This window comes from Rana temporaria, chromosome 12 (genome assembly GCF_905171775.1).
Source record: "Rana temporaria chromosome 12, aRanTem1.1, whole genome shotgun sequence".
NCBI lineage: Eukaryota > Metazoa > Chordata > Amphibia > Anura > Ranidae > Rana > Rana temporaria.
The window spans coordinates 3,711,016-3,723,683 of record NC_053500.1 but is presented as its reverse complement, the minus strand read 5'-3'; the positions used below and the strand labels follow the sequence as shown (position 1 = coordinate 3,723,683).

At 48.9% G+C, this 12,668-nt stretch overlaps 1 protein-coding gene across 3 annotated transcripts in view; it reads right to left on the bottom strand.

Annotated features, from left to right (window-relative positions):
• The window catches only part of SULF2 (sulfatase 2), a 101,655-nt gene extending 90,846 nt beyond the window's left edge, over positions 1-10,809 (bottom strand). For 2 of the 3 annotated variants that reach the window (XM_040331276.1, XM_040331278.1), the window contains exon 1: positions 1,842-2,089. The gene's annotated coding sequence lies outside the window, so the exon portion shown is untranslated. Of the gene's footprint in view, positions 1-1,841; positions 2,090-10,769 lie in introns of those variants that run through there. The other variant, XM_040331277.1, reaches the window with a different exon arrangement.
• Between the last annotated feature and the right edge of the window lie 1,859 nt (positions 10,810-12,668).

Here is a 12,668-nt window from a genome sequence, read left to right as displayed (position 1 = left end):
CAGTTAAGGAACTACAAGTCCCAGCAGTCTCTGGGGGGTCACAGATCACAAAGCTGGTAGATGAAAGTCTTTGCTACCATGAGGCTCAGTAGAGTGACCACCAGCCACACAAGAGGAACTACAAGTCCCAGCAAAAAAAAATATATATATTTTCGGTTATCTGCTGAGGCAAGCTTCTTTTTATTCATGCATATATCTATTTGTATTTATTTTTGTATATTATGTAAAGATGCATGTTTGCAAGATTTTTAATAAACAAAAATTCCGAGCAGTCCCTGGGGGGTCACAGATCACACACACAAGAGGAACTACAAGTCCCAGGATCACAGATCGCTAAGCTAGTAGATCAAAGTCTTTGCTACCATGAGGCTCAGTGGAGCGACCACCGGCCACACAAGAGGAACTACAAGTCCCAGCAGTCCCGATGTCACAGACTCAGTAGATTAAGGCATCTTCTACATGATACTCACAAGGAGTGACCACCAGGCATCCAACAGTTGATGAACTACAAGCCCCAGCAGTCTCTGGGGTCACGGATCTAGTAGATTAAGGATTCTTCTATAAAGAAACGCTCAGGCGTGCCAACCAAGCCCACAAAAAGAAGAAAGTACAAGTCCCAGCAGTCTCTGGGGGGGTCACAGATCACACAGCTAGTAGATTAAAGTCTCTGCCTCCATGAGGCTCAGTGGAGTGACCATCAGGCACACAAGAGGAACTACAAGTCCCAGCAGTCCCGATGTCACAGACTCAGTAGATTAAGGCATCTTCTACATGATACTCACAAGGAGTGACCACCAGGCATCCAACAGTTGATGAACTACAAGCCCCAGCAGTCTCTGGGGTCACGGATCTAGTAGATTAAGGATTCTTCTATAAAGAAACGCTCAGGCGTGCCAACCAAGCCCACAAAAAGAAGAAAGTACAAGTCCCAGCAGTCTCTGGGGGGGTCACAGATCACAAAGCTAGTAGATTAAAGTCTCTGCCTCCATGAGGCTCAGTGGAGTGACCATCAGGCACACAAGAGGAACTACAAGTCCCAGCAATTTTATTTTCTGCTATCTGCTGAGGTACGCTTGTTTTTTTTTTTTATGTATATATTCATTTGTATTTATTTTTGTATTTATGTAAATATGTTTTTAATAACAAGCTGCATGTTTGCAAGATTTTTAATAAACAAAAATTGAAGTCCCAGCAGTCTCTGGGGGTCACAGATCACACACAGGAGGAACTACAAGTCCCAGCAGTCTCTGGGCAGGGGGGGGGGTCACAGATCGCACACAGGAGGAACTACAAGTCCCAGCAGTCTTTGGGGGGGGTCACAGATCACACACAGGAGGAACTACAAGTCCCAGCAGTCTCTGGGGGGGTCACAGATCACCAAGCTACTAGAGTGACCACCAGCCGCACAAGAGGAACTACAAGTCCCAGCAGTCCCAGATCCCAAAGCTAATAGAATAAAGTCTTTGCTACCATGAGGCTCAGTAGAGTGACCTCCAGGCATATAATGGGGAGGAACTACAAGTCCCAGCAGTCCCTGGGGGGGTCACAGATCACACACACAGGAGGAACTACAAGTCCCAGCAGTCTCTGGGGGGTCACAGATCACCAAGCTACTAGAGTGACCACCAGCCGCACAAGAGGAACTACAAGCCCCAGCAGTCCCGGGGTCACAGATCCCAAAGCTAATAGAATAAAGTCTTTGCTACCATGAGGCTCAGTACAGTGACCTCCAGGCATATATTGGGGAGGAACTACAAGTCCCAGCAGTCCCGGGGTCACCCATCGCAGCGACATTGGATGGAGCTGCCATAACGCTCGGCATCGCTGTCAAAGTCACCTACCTACAGCGAACGGGAACGTGTGGTCGGCGTTGCTGAGCTTTCGCTGTCATGAAAATCCGATCCCAACTCGCAGAGTACGAAGCGCTCTCGGGGTCTCAGCCGGCGACGCTCAATCATGGTAGGTTCCCGCGGGCAGGTGTCAGAGGGACGCGGCACGCCAAAACGTTCCGGAGCGCCCGGCTGTGCGATGTGGGAAAGAGCCGGAGCCCATGTCTCTGCACACAGCTCCAGTGTACTGAGAGGCAGAGAGAGAAAAGGGAGGGAGGAAGAGAGAGAGAGAAGGGGCCCCTCCCGTCCAGGGGCCCTCCCAGGAAAACAATGATGTCATGAGCTGGGATTCCTCGGGGAGGCAGCTGCAGGTTTAAAGTCCTCTGCCAGTTCATTCAAAGCCTTTCGCCTGTCAGAGGCTGAATCACAAATCCGGGACGAAGGTCGCTCGCCCATTCTCCCAGATCCGTGACATCTGCCCACCCCGGGGGGGACGAGGACACCGGGCAGCGTGCCACAGAGAACCGACGCGGGATGACCGGGCACAACGCAGGACGGCCGGGCACAATGCGGGACGACCCCGCACAACGTGGGACGACCAGGTGGGACGACCCGACAACGCAGGACAGCCGGGCACAATGCGGGACGACCCCGCACAACACGGGACGACCGGGCACAACGCGGGACGACCAGGCGGGACAGCCGGGCACAACGCGGGACGACCAGGCACAACACGGGATGACCCCGCACAACACGGGACGACCCCGCACAACACGGGATGACCCCGCACAACGCGGGACGATCAGGTGGGACGACCCGACAACGCAGGACAGCCGGGCACAATGCGGGACGACCCCGCACAACACGGGACGACCGGGCACAACGCGGGACGACCAGGTGGGACAGCCGGGCACAACACGGGACGACCCCACACAACACGGGACGACCCCGCACAACACGGGACGACCCCGCACAACACGGGACGACCAGGCACATCTCTGTGTACCATGGAGGGACAACTTCATATTTTATTCCATTTTGTTCTTCTCATTCCCAGCCTCCCATGGAGAGAATTGTTTGGATTATACAGAAGAACTACAAAGTATCTCAATGAGGACTCTTCTACCGATACATTGTAACAGAGTCGCCAACTTCCCACTATATATATATATGTTACTGACAAAACGTAGCATTGATTTGTATGCGTTTGTCTTTTCCCTGAGAGCCGGTTCACACTGGGGCGGCACGACTTGGCGTGGACTCAGCAAGGCGATCTGCACGCGACTTCAGAGGCGACTTTTGTATTGAAGTCAATGCAAGTCGTCCCAAAGTCGTACAGGAACCTTTTTCTAAGTCAGGGCGACCTAAAGTGGAGGTTCACCCGAAAACGTAATTTTTAACATTAGATTGAGGCTCATTTTGTGAAGGGGAATCGGGTGTTTTTTTTTTAAATCGAAGCTGTACTTACCGTTTTAGAGAGCGATCTTCTCCGCCGCTTCCGGGTATGGGCTGCGGGACTGGGCGTTCCTATTTGATTGACAGGCTTCCGACGGTCGCATACAGCGCGTCACGATTTTCCGAAAGTAGCCGAACGTCGGTGCGCAGGCGCCGTATAGAGCCGCACCGACCTTCGGCTTCTTTCAGCTACTCGTGACGCGATAGATGCGACCGTCGGAAGGCTGTCAATCAAAATAGGAACGCCCGCTCCCGAAGACCATACCCGGAAGCGGCGGAGAAGATCGCTCTCTAAAACGGTAAGTACTGCTTCGATTTAAAAAAAAAAAACACCCGATTCCCCTTCACGAAATGAGCCTCAATCTAATGTTAAAAATAGTTTTTTCGGGTGAACTCCCGCTTTAAGTCCCTCCTATCAGAACGGTTCCATAGTACAGAGCGGAGTGCGACTTGTCAGGCGACTGAGTCGCCTGATCGCCCCTGTGTGAACCGGTGTCTTGAGATTATATATATACACACACACACACACACATATATATATATACACACACACACACACACACACCATTTTATAGTAGCATTATATTTTCTTTTGTATTATTACACATGCTATTTCTTTATTTGGTACAGTATTATATATATAAATGTCCCCTCAATGCTGTGTAATGTTGCATCATCTATTGTATTAAACATGTTTATTTTTACACTACGTCAAATTCTACACATGCTCTTTTATTGTTACAATTATATATTTATTACTAATTTAGATGATATTTTAATATCCACGTATAGTGTGTATATATAGATTTACATTTTTTTTTTTTTAAATACAAATAATGCTGTTTGATTTAGAATTTTCTAATATTACACATATTCTCTTATTCTTACACTTCTATATGTATATATATGTATATATATATATATATATATTTATTTAACATATGCGCTTTTATTGATACATCTCTTTCTCTCTCTTTTTTTTGGGGGGGGGGGTCAGATCTCTGCAGAGAGGCCGCTGCTTCCATACCAAGAACAAGGGGCTTTTGTTGTTGCATCTGGAATGTATTTTGCAGTTTGAAACAAAATCCAGAATAGGTTGCAAGTTCTGCGTCGGTTGAACCCAGAGATCACAGGACCCCCCCCCCCCCCCCCCGACGATGTCTCCACAAGGACAGCACCATCTTTATTCTGCCCATCATCTAGGGCAGGGATATGCAATTAGCGGACCTCCAGCTGTTGCAAAACTACAAGTTCCATCATGCCTCTGGGTGCCATGATTGTGGCTGTCAGAGTCTTGCTATGCCTCATGGGACTTGTAGTTCTGCAACACCTGGAGGTCCACTAATTGCATAAAAAAAATTTTTTGGGGTGTGGCAACGTATGTCACACACACACAGATACATTTCTTTTCTCATATAGGAGACTTTTTGTTTTTGTTGTATAGCGCACATATATTTTACACTTTTTTTTTTTACATAATTTATTTTTGAGTAGCACATAGAGCTGGGCGATTTTGGCACCCCAAAAAATCTGCGATCTTTAAAAAAAAAAAAAAAAAAAACACTAGATTCATGATTTAAATCAAGTTATTTTTTTTTCCCCTGATGGACACCGCGCCGGTCCTAAGTTTTTAGGTGAGGCCGCGCCTTCGGCCTAGTGCGCCGCGACCCTGGGAAAAGGCCGCGGACTAGGCCAAAGCCACGTCCTTGGCTAAAAAAATCATGTCCGCGGCGAGCCGCGATCCTGGAAAAAGCTCGCAAGCGACGTCCGGCCTCGCGGCCTTTTCCCAGGATCACGACGAGCTGCGGGCAGGATTTTTTTAGGCGAGGTCACGGCTTCGGCCTAGTCCGCGGAGCACCGGTCCTAGGAAAAAGAAAAAAAAAATCTAAAAAAAATAATCGATTTGGTCAAAATCTAAAATCGATTTGCCCTTGCAACTTGATTCAAACCGATTTCTTCCCCAGCCCTAGTAGCGCGGTTATTTATTGCAGTAAGGCTCCATTCACACCTTGGCGTATTTACGCCCGACGCCCGTGCCGCTGGAGGGGTGATTTTACATTGTTGTCTGGTGGTTCACATCTCCACGCCGAAACGCTGTACGCCTGAAGCTCAAAACAAGTCCCGGACGCTTTTTTTCAGGCGGCGTTCGGCATAGACAACAATGTGTTGTAAAAAAAAATAAAAAAAAGGTTAAAAAACGACCCGCTTTGACACGGCAAATCGCGGTACAATACGCCGCGTTATAGTGTGAGTGCAGCCTAAATCCTGGTGCCTGTGCATTTCTTGGCCGCGTTCACAACTTCCAGCCCCCCGCTGCAGCCTCTCGCCTTGTGATTGGCTTGTACTGCCATTTACTACTTTGTGATTGGCTGACCTGGGAGGTTGTTGTTTTTTTTTGCAGACTTCCCCGGCTGCATGCTTGTTCCAGGGCAGTGACTGAAGAGAAAAAAATCCCACCTTCAGACAGAAGCGCTGTGAATGAGACATCACAGGGATAAGCATCCCTCTCGGGGGAGGGGAAGACGAATATTCCTCCTAATTGATGGAGAAGGACCATAATGTACTCGGCACTAATCGCATTCTCCATAAATCAGCTCCCTATGGCCGAGGGGAGATCTCCGAGGAGCCATTAGCCCAGGGACGCTCATCCATGTGGGCGGAGGTTTCCCGGCATTGGGGGCGGGGAGGTCACAGAGACCACTTAACCCCCCAAAATTCAGACATGGCGGCAATTTCTTAGGACCAATTAAAAAAAAAAAAAAGATAAAATGGGACATTTAAAAAAAAAAAATTGTAATAAATGAGGACAGCCTGACCTAAAGATAAGATAAGCAATATAAACATACAATAGATCAATACAGATCAATACATCGGCCTCTATGGACATTTGTGGAGGAGAAAGTGGAAATTACAAAAAGAAAAAACTCAGATTTTACAAATCCCCCCCCTCCCCCCACTAAAAACCCTCCACGGTGCCACGTCGCAGCAGAGATGACGAGCGTTCAGGTTTTATTACCACATTTCCTTCTTTTAATCTGCAAATAATTGTTTTATTAAATGCAAATAAAAGAAAAAAAAATGCATCCAGTTCCAGGCATCACCAGTAGGTGGCAGCCGTGAGTAACGTGTCCGTGGTACCCAGAGGGGAACCACATAGAAGTTTATTCAGGAAGGCAAAAAAAACAGCAACACCGAGAACAGGGCAGCGACCAATCAGATTCCACTTGGGGTGCACGGGGGTTACTGCATGGAATTGTTCGTCTTCAGACCGATTTTTATTTATTCTTTAACTTGTTGTTTTATTATTTATATTACAATTCTGCACCACTGTATAGAGAACATTCCCCTCAATCTCTACACATTTATATGACTCTGACATATACCGCAGCGCTGTACAGAGATCACTGAACCAGTCCCATCAGTGTCTGTACCAGAGAAGCTTACACTCTAATGTCCCCCCCCAGTCACATCAGTCTCTGTACAGAGGAGCTTACACTCTAATGCCCCCCCACAGTCACATCAGTCTCTGTACAGAGGAGCTTACACTCTAATGTCCCCTCCCCCCCACATCACATCAGTCTCTGCACCAGAGGAGCTTACACTCTAATGCCCCCCCACATCACATCAGTCTCTGTACAGAGGAACTTACACTCTAATGCCCCCCCACATCACATCAGTCTCTGTACAGAGGAGCTTACACTCTAATGTCCCCTCCCCCCCACATCACATCAGTCTCTGCACCAGAGGAGCTTACACTCTAATGCCCCCCCACATCACATCAGTCTCTGTACAGAGGAACTTACACTCTAATGCCCCCCCACATCACATCAGTCTCTGTACAGAGGAACTTACACTCTAATGTCCCCCCCCCCCCACATCACATCAGTCTCTGTACAGAGGAGCTTACACTCTAATGTCCCCTCCCCCCCACATCACATCAGTCTCTGCACCAGAGGAGCTTACACTCTAATGCCCCCCCACATCACATCAGTCTCTGTACAGAGGAACTTACACTCTAATGTCCCCCCCCCCCCCCCCACATCACATCAGTCTCTGTACAGAGGAGCTTACACTCTAATGTCCCCTCCCCCCACATCACATCAGTCTCTGTACAGAGGAGCTTACACTCTAATGTCCCCTCCCCCCCACATCACATCAGTCTCTGCACCAGAGGAGCTTACACTCTAATGCCCCCCCACATCACATCAGTCTCTGTACAGAGGAACTTACACTCTAATGTCCCCCCCCCCCCACATCACATCAGTCTCTGTACCAGAGGAGCTTACACTCTAATGTCCCCTCCCCCCCACAGTCACATCAGTCTCTGTACCAGAGGAGCTTACACTCTAATGTCCCCCCCCCCCTCACAGTCACACACTATTATTATACATTTATATAGTTCTGACATATACCGCAGTCAGTGGCGGCCCGTCCATAGGGGGCGCCGCCCCCCCCTCCTCCTGTAGTCCCAAAAAAAAAAGGGGGCCCTTTAAGACATTTAGAATGTCTTTCTGCAGCGCCGCCCCCTCTGGCTCTCGCAAATAACATACATTCATGTATTGCGTTGCATGGATGTATGTTATTGTCGCTGCTGCCGCTGGTCTATTCAGGTGGCCGGACATTGGGCGCCGGATACCTGAATAACGGCAGCTGGTTGGCTGTGTGGAAGTGCCTATCAGAGCCAGCGGCTCCCGGATGTCTTATCCTCAGAACGTACGGGGGGGTGGGAGGGATGGGGCGTCCCTTGGATAAGACCGACGGCCGTCTCAGCCAATTAGGTTCACCGATTCTGGTTACCGGTAACCTGATTGGCTGAAGCGTCATCGAGGGCGGGAGAAAACATCGAGGGACATGGAAGCAGAAAGGCAAGTGCATTTTACAGGGCACAGCGGCGACAATGGGCACAGTGGCAACAATAGGTACAGTGGTGACAAAGGGCACAGTGGCGACAAAGGGCACAGTGGCATCAATTAAAGGGCACAGTGACATGCACAGTGGCAACAATGGGCACAGTGGCGACAATTAAAGGGCACAGTGGTGACAAAGGGAACAGTGGCGACAAAGGGCACAGTGGCGACAAAAGGCACATTGGCGACAATGGGCACAGTGGCGACAATTAAAGGGCACAGTGGTGACAATTGGCACAGTGGCGACAATTGAGGGGCACAGTGGCTGCGTTTGATGGCATGGCACAGTGGTGACAATTGATGGCATGGCACAGTGACTACGTTTGATGGCATGGCACAGTGGTGCGAATTGATGGCATAGTGACTGCATTTGATGGCATGGCACAGTGGTGACAATTGATGGCACAGTGACATGCACAGTGGCAACAATGGGCACAGTGGTGACAAAGGGCACAGTGGCGACAATGGGCACAGTGGCGACAATTAAAGGGCGCAGTGACATGCACAGTGGCAACAATGGGCACAGTGGTGACAAAGGGCACAGTGGCGACAATTGAGGGGCACAGTGGCTGCGTTTGATGGCATGGCACAGTGGTGACAATTGATGGCACAGTGACTGCATTTGATGGCATGGCACAGTGGTGACAATTGATGGCACAGTGGCTGTGTTTGATGGCATGGCACAGTGGTGACAATTGATGGCACAGTGGCTGCATTTGATGGGCACAGTGAGCCTGCAATTTTTTTTTTTTTTTTTTGCGCCCCCCCCAAAAAATGTTGAGCACCAGTCGCCACTGACTGCAGTGCTGTATACAGAGAACACTGAGCCAGTCACATCAGTCTCTGTACCACAGGAGCTTACACTCTAATGCCCCCTGCCCCACAGTCGCACACTATTATTGTATAGCTCTGCCATATACCGCAGTGCTGTACAGAGATCAGGGAGTCGGTGAACCGTTACAGATCGCGTACGATCGCTCTCAGTCGCACATTCCCCCCCGCCCCTCCACGTGGGGGACATCTGCCCGGCAGGAGAGACGCCATTGTAATCTGGAATGTTGGACGGACATCAATGAAGGACGGGCTGACAGTCGATAAATCCGGAGTTGCCGTGATCTCAGCAGGAGGAGTCCTGCACTGCACATGTGAGCGCACAACGCGGGGGAGTCCAGGTGGAGGACAGACGGATTGGGAGGGGGGGGGGGGGGCTCGGCATTCTACAGCATTGGTGGTTGACAAACATCCTTATCACTGAGGCGTGTCTGCTGTGTCACAAAAAAGGGCGGGGCTTGTTTACAGTGAAGGATGGACTGAAAACCTGAATGTTCCAGGAACGTCTGATAACGATCGGAGGTCTAGGATTGGATTCAAGGGAAGCGATCTCGGGGACGCCGGGACTCCTCCGCTCACAATAAGAGCGCAATGCCCCGGTGGCACACCGGCGGGCACCAGAAACATGTCGAGGAATTTATTTCTCCATAAAGATGAGGAGGACGCGATATCAGGCGGTCCAACCCGGCCGCTGCCCGGCAATCAGATCCCAGTTCATTGGCTGCAATCAGATCTGGAATGTCGCCATTCCAGCTTCAATCCCAAGAAATCGCAGCCATTAGGATCACATGATGGCTTAAAGGGGGATTCCACCGCCGCTCCACCTACAGTTCCCAATCATTAAAGAGTTACTCCACCCAAAACTAAACTTCACTATTCTTCAAGCGTCAGGGATATCCACGGTGTTCATTTGATTTACCTCATCTGAAATCGCTTATCCACTGCAGCCAGAATCCAGAGTGCACCTCACAGGGTTACTGCAAGGGTTCTGCAGCATGTGGATGTTGGTAAACCAGAGCGAGAGGAGACACTGGGTCAGGGGGGGGGGGGTCTCCAAGCCAAACCTAAAGAAAGGACCAGCTTACTGTCCTTCTGACTTTAGAGGGGGCCGGACTGTGCCCAGTGGGAACAAACCATGGCTGACCTTTGGTATTAGGGGGGAGAAATAGTTGGTGGCAGGAATCGGGCCCCACCGGTTTGGATGGGAATCGGGCCCCACCGGTTTGGACGGGAATCGGGCCCCACCGGTTTGGACGGGAATCGGGCCCCACCGCTTTGGACGGGAATCGGGCCCCACCGCTTTGGACGGGAATCGGGCCCCACCGCTTTGGACGGGAATCGGGCCCCACCGGTTTGGACGGGAATCGGGCCCCACCGGTTTGGACGGGAATCGGGCCCCACCGGTTTGGACGGGAATCGGGCCCCACCGGTTTGGACGGGAATCGGGCCCCACCGGTTTGGACGGGAATCGGGCCCCACCGGTTTGGACGGGAATCGGGCCCCACCGGTTTGGACGGGAATCGGGCCCCACCGGTTTGGACGGGAATCGGGCCCCACCGCTTTGGACAGGAATCGGGCCCCACCGCTTTGGCGGCAGTAATGTTGTTGTTTTTTTTAAACGGTGGCGCTTTCCTGAACAATTACCCTGGCGCTGTAAATGGTGACCTATTCGGGAATATTTTGTGAACACAACGACAGGTCCACTTTAAAGCGACAAGACCGCTCCGTACAAAACATAGAAGATTACCTGGTCATTAATGTCGTCTTCTTCTGGTTCTCAGGGGGGGAGGGGGGGTCACTCCTGTAACAGAGCAGGAAATAAGATTTATAAACTAGAAGCGCAACACGATACAACTAGATTCAAAATCAGTGCGACACGATACAACTAGATACAAAATCAGTGCGACACGATACAACTAGACACAAAATCAGTGCGACACGATACAACTAGATACAAAATCAGAGCGACACACACGATACAACTAGATACAAAATCAGTGCGACACGATACAACTAGATACAAAATCAGAGCGACACGATACAACTAGATACAAAATCAGAGCGACACGATACAACTAGATAAAAAATCAGTGCAACACGATACAACTAGATACAAAATCAGTGCGACACGATACAACTAGATAAAAAATCAGTGCAACACGATACAACTAGATACAAAATCAGTGCGACACGATACAACTAGATAAAAAATCAGTGACGCAATACAAAAATCAGAGGAACACGATACAGCTAGATACAAAATCAGAGCGAAACGATACAACTAGATACAAAATCAGTGCGTCACGATACAACTAGATACAAAATCAGTGTGACACGATACAACTAGATACAAAATCAGTGCGTCACGATTAGGGGTGCAACGGATCGTCACCGATCCGTGATCCGAACGGGCCACCCCGTTCGGATCGGCACACCCCGCGATCCGCGGACCGCTCCGGAGCCTAGGCCTAGGAAAGTCCCCGGCTTCGGCCTAGCTCCGGAGCGGCGGCCAGTCTGCTGCCAGAGCCCAGCGTGACACGCCTCCCCGGGGAGGCGTGTCACGCTGTGCACTGGGCTCTGGCAAGCCGACATGGAGAGGGAATATTAGCAGAGAAGCACTGGTGTGAGAGGAGGGGGGGGGGAAAGAGCACATTTCAGGGGTGGATTAAAGAGGAAGCAGGTGAGGCTGTTTGGGACTTGTTAAAAGTACAATCTTGATGTTTTTACATATATATATATATATATATATATATATATATATATATATATATATATATAATGTAAAAACATCAAGATTGTACTTTTAACAAGTCCCAAACAGCCTCACCTGCTTCCTCTTTAATCCACCCCTGAAATGTATGTGTGTATATATATATATATATAATATATATATATATATATATATACACACACACATTTTTTTTTTTGGACCAATGAAAACACCCTTTTTTTTTTTTGCGCTGATCCGAAAATGATCCGATCCGTGACTCCTGATCCGAGGATCGATCCGATCCGTGAGTTTTTTGATCCGTTGCACCCCTAGTCACGATACAACTAGATACAAAATCAGTGTGACACGATACAACTAGATACAAAATCAGTGCGACACGATACAACTAGATACAAAATCAGTGTGACACGATACAACTAGATACAAAATCAGTGCGACACGATACAACTAGATACAAAATCAGAGCGACACGATACAACTAGATAAAAAATCAGTGACGCAATACAAAAATCAGAGGAACACGATACAGCTAGATACAAAATCAGAGCGACACGATACAACTAGATACAAAATCAGTGCGTCACGATACAACTAGATACAAAATCAGTGTGACACGATACAACTAGATACAAAATCAGTGCGACACGATACAACTAGATACAAAATCAGAGCGACACGATACAACTAGATAAAAAATCAGTGACGCAATACAAAAATCAGAGGAACACGATACAGCTAGATACAAAATCAGAGCGACACGATACAACTAGATACAAAATCAGAGCGACGCGATACAACTAGATACAAAATCAGTGCAACGTAATACAACTAGATACAAAATCAATGCGACACAATACAACTAGATACAAAATCAGTGCGACACGATACAACTAGATACAAAATCAGTGCGACACG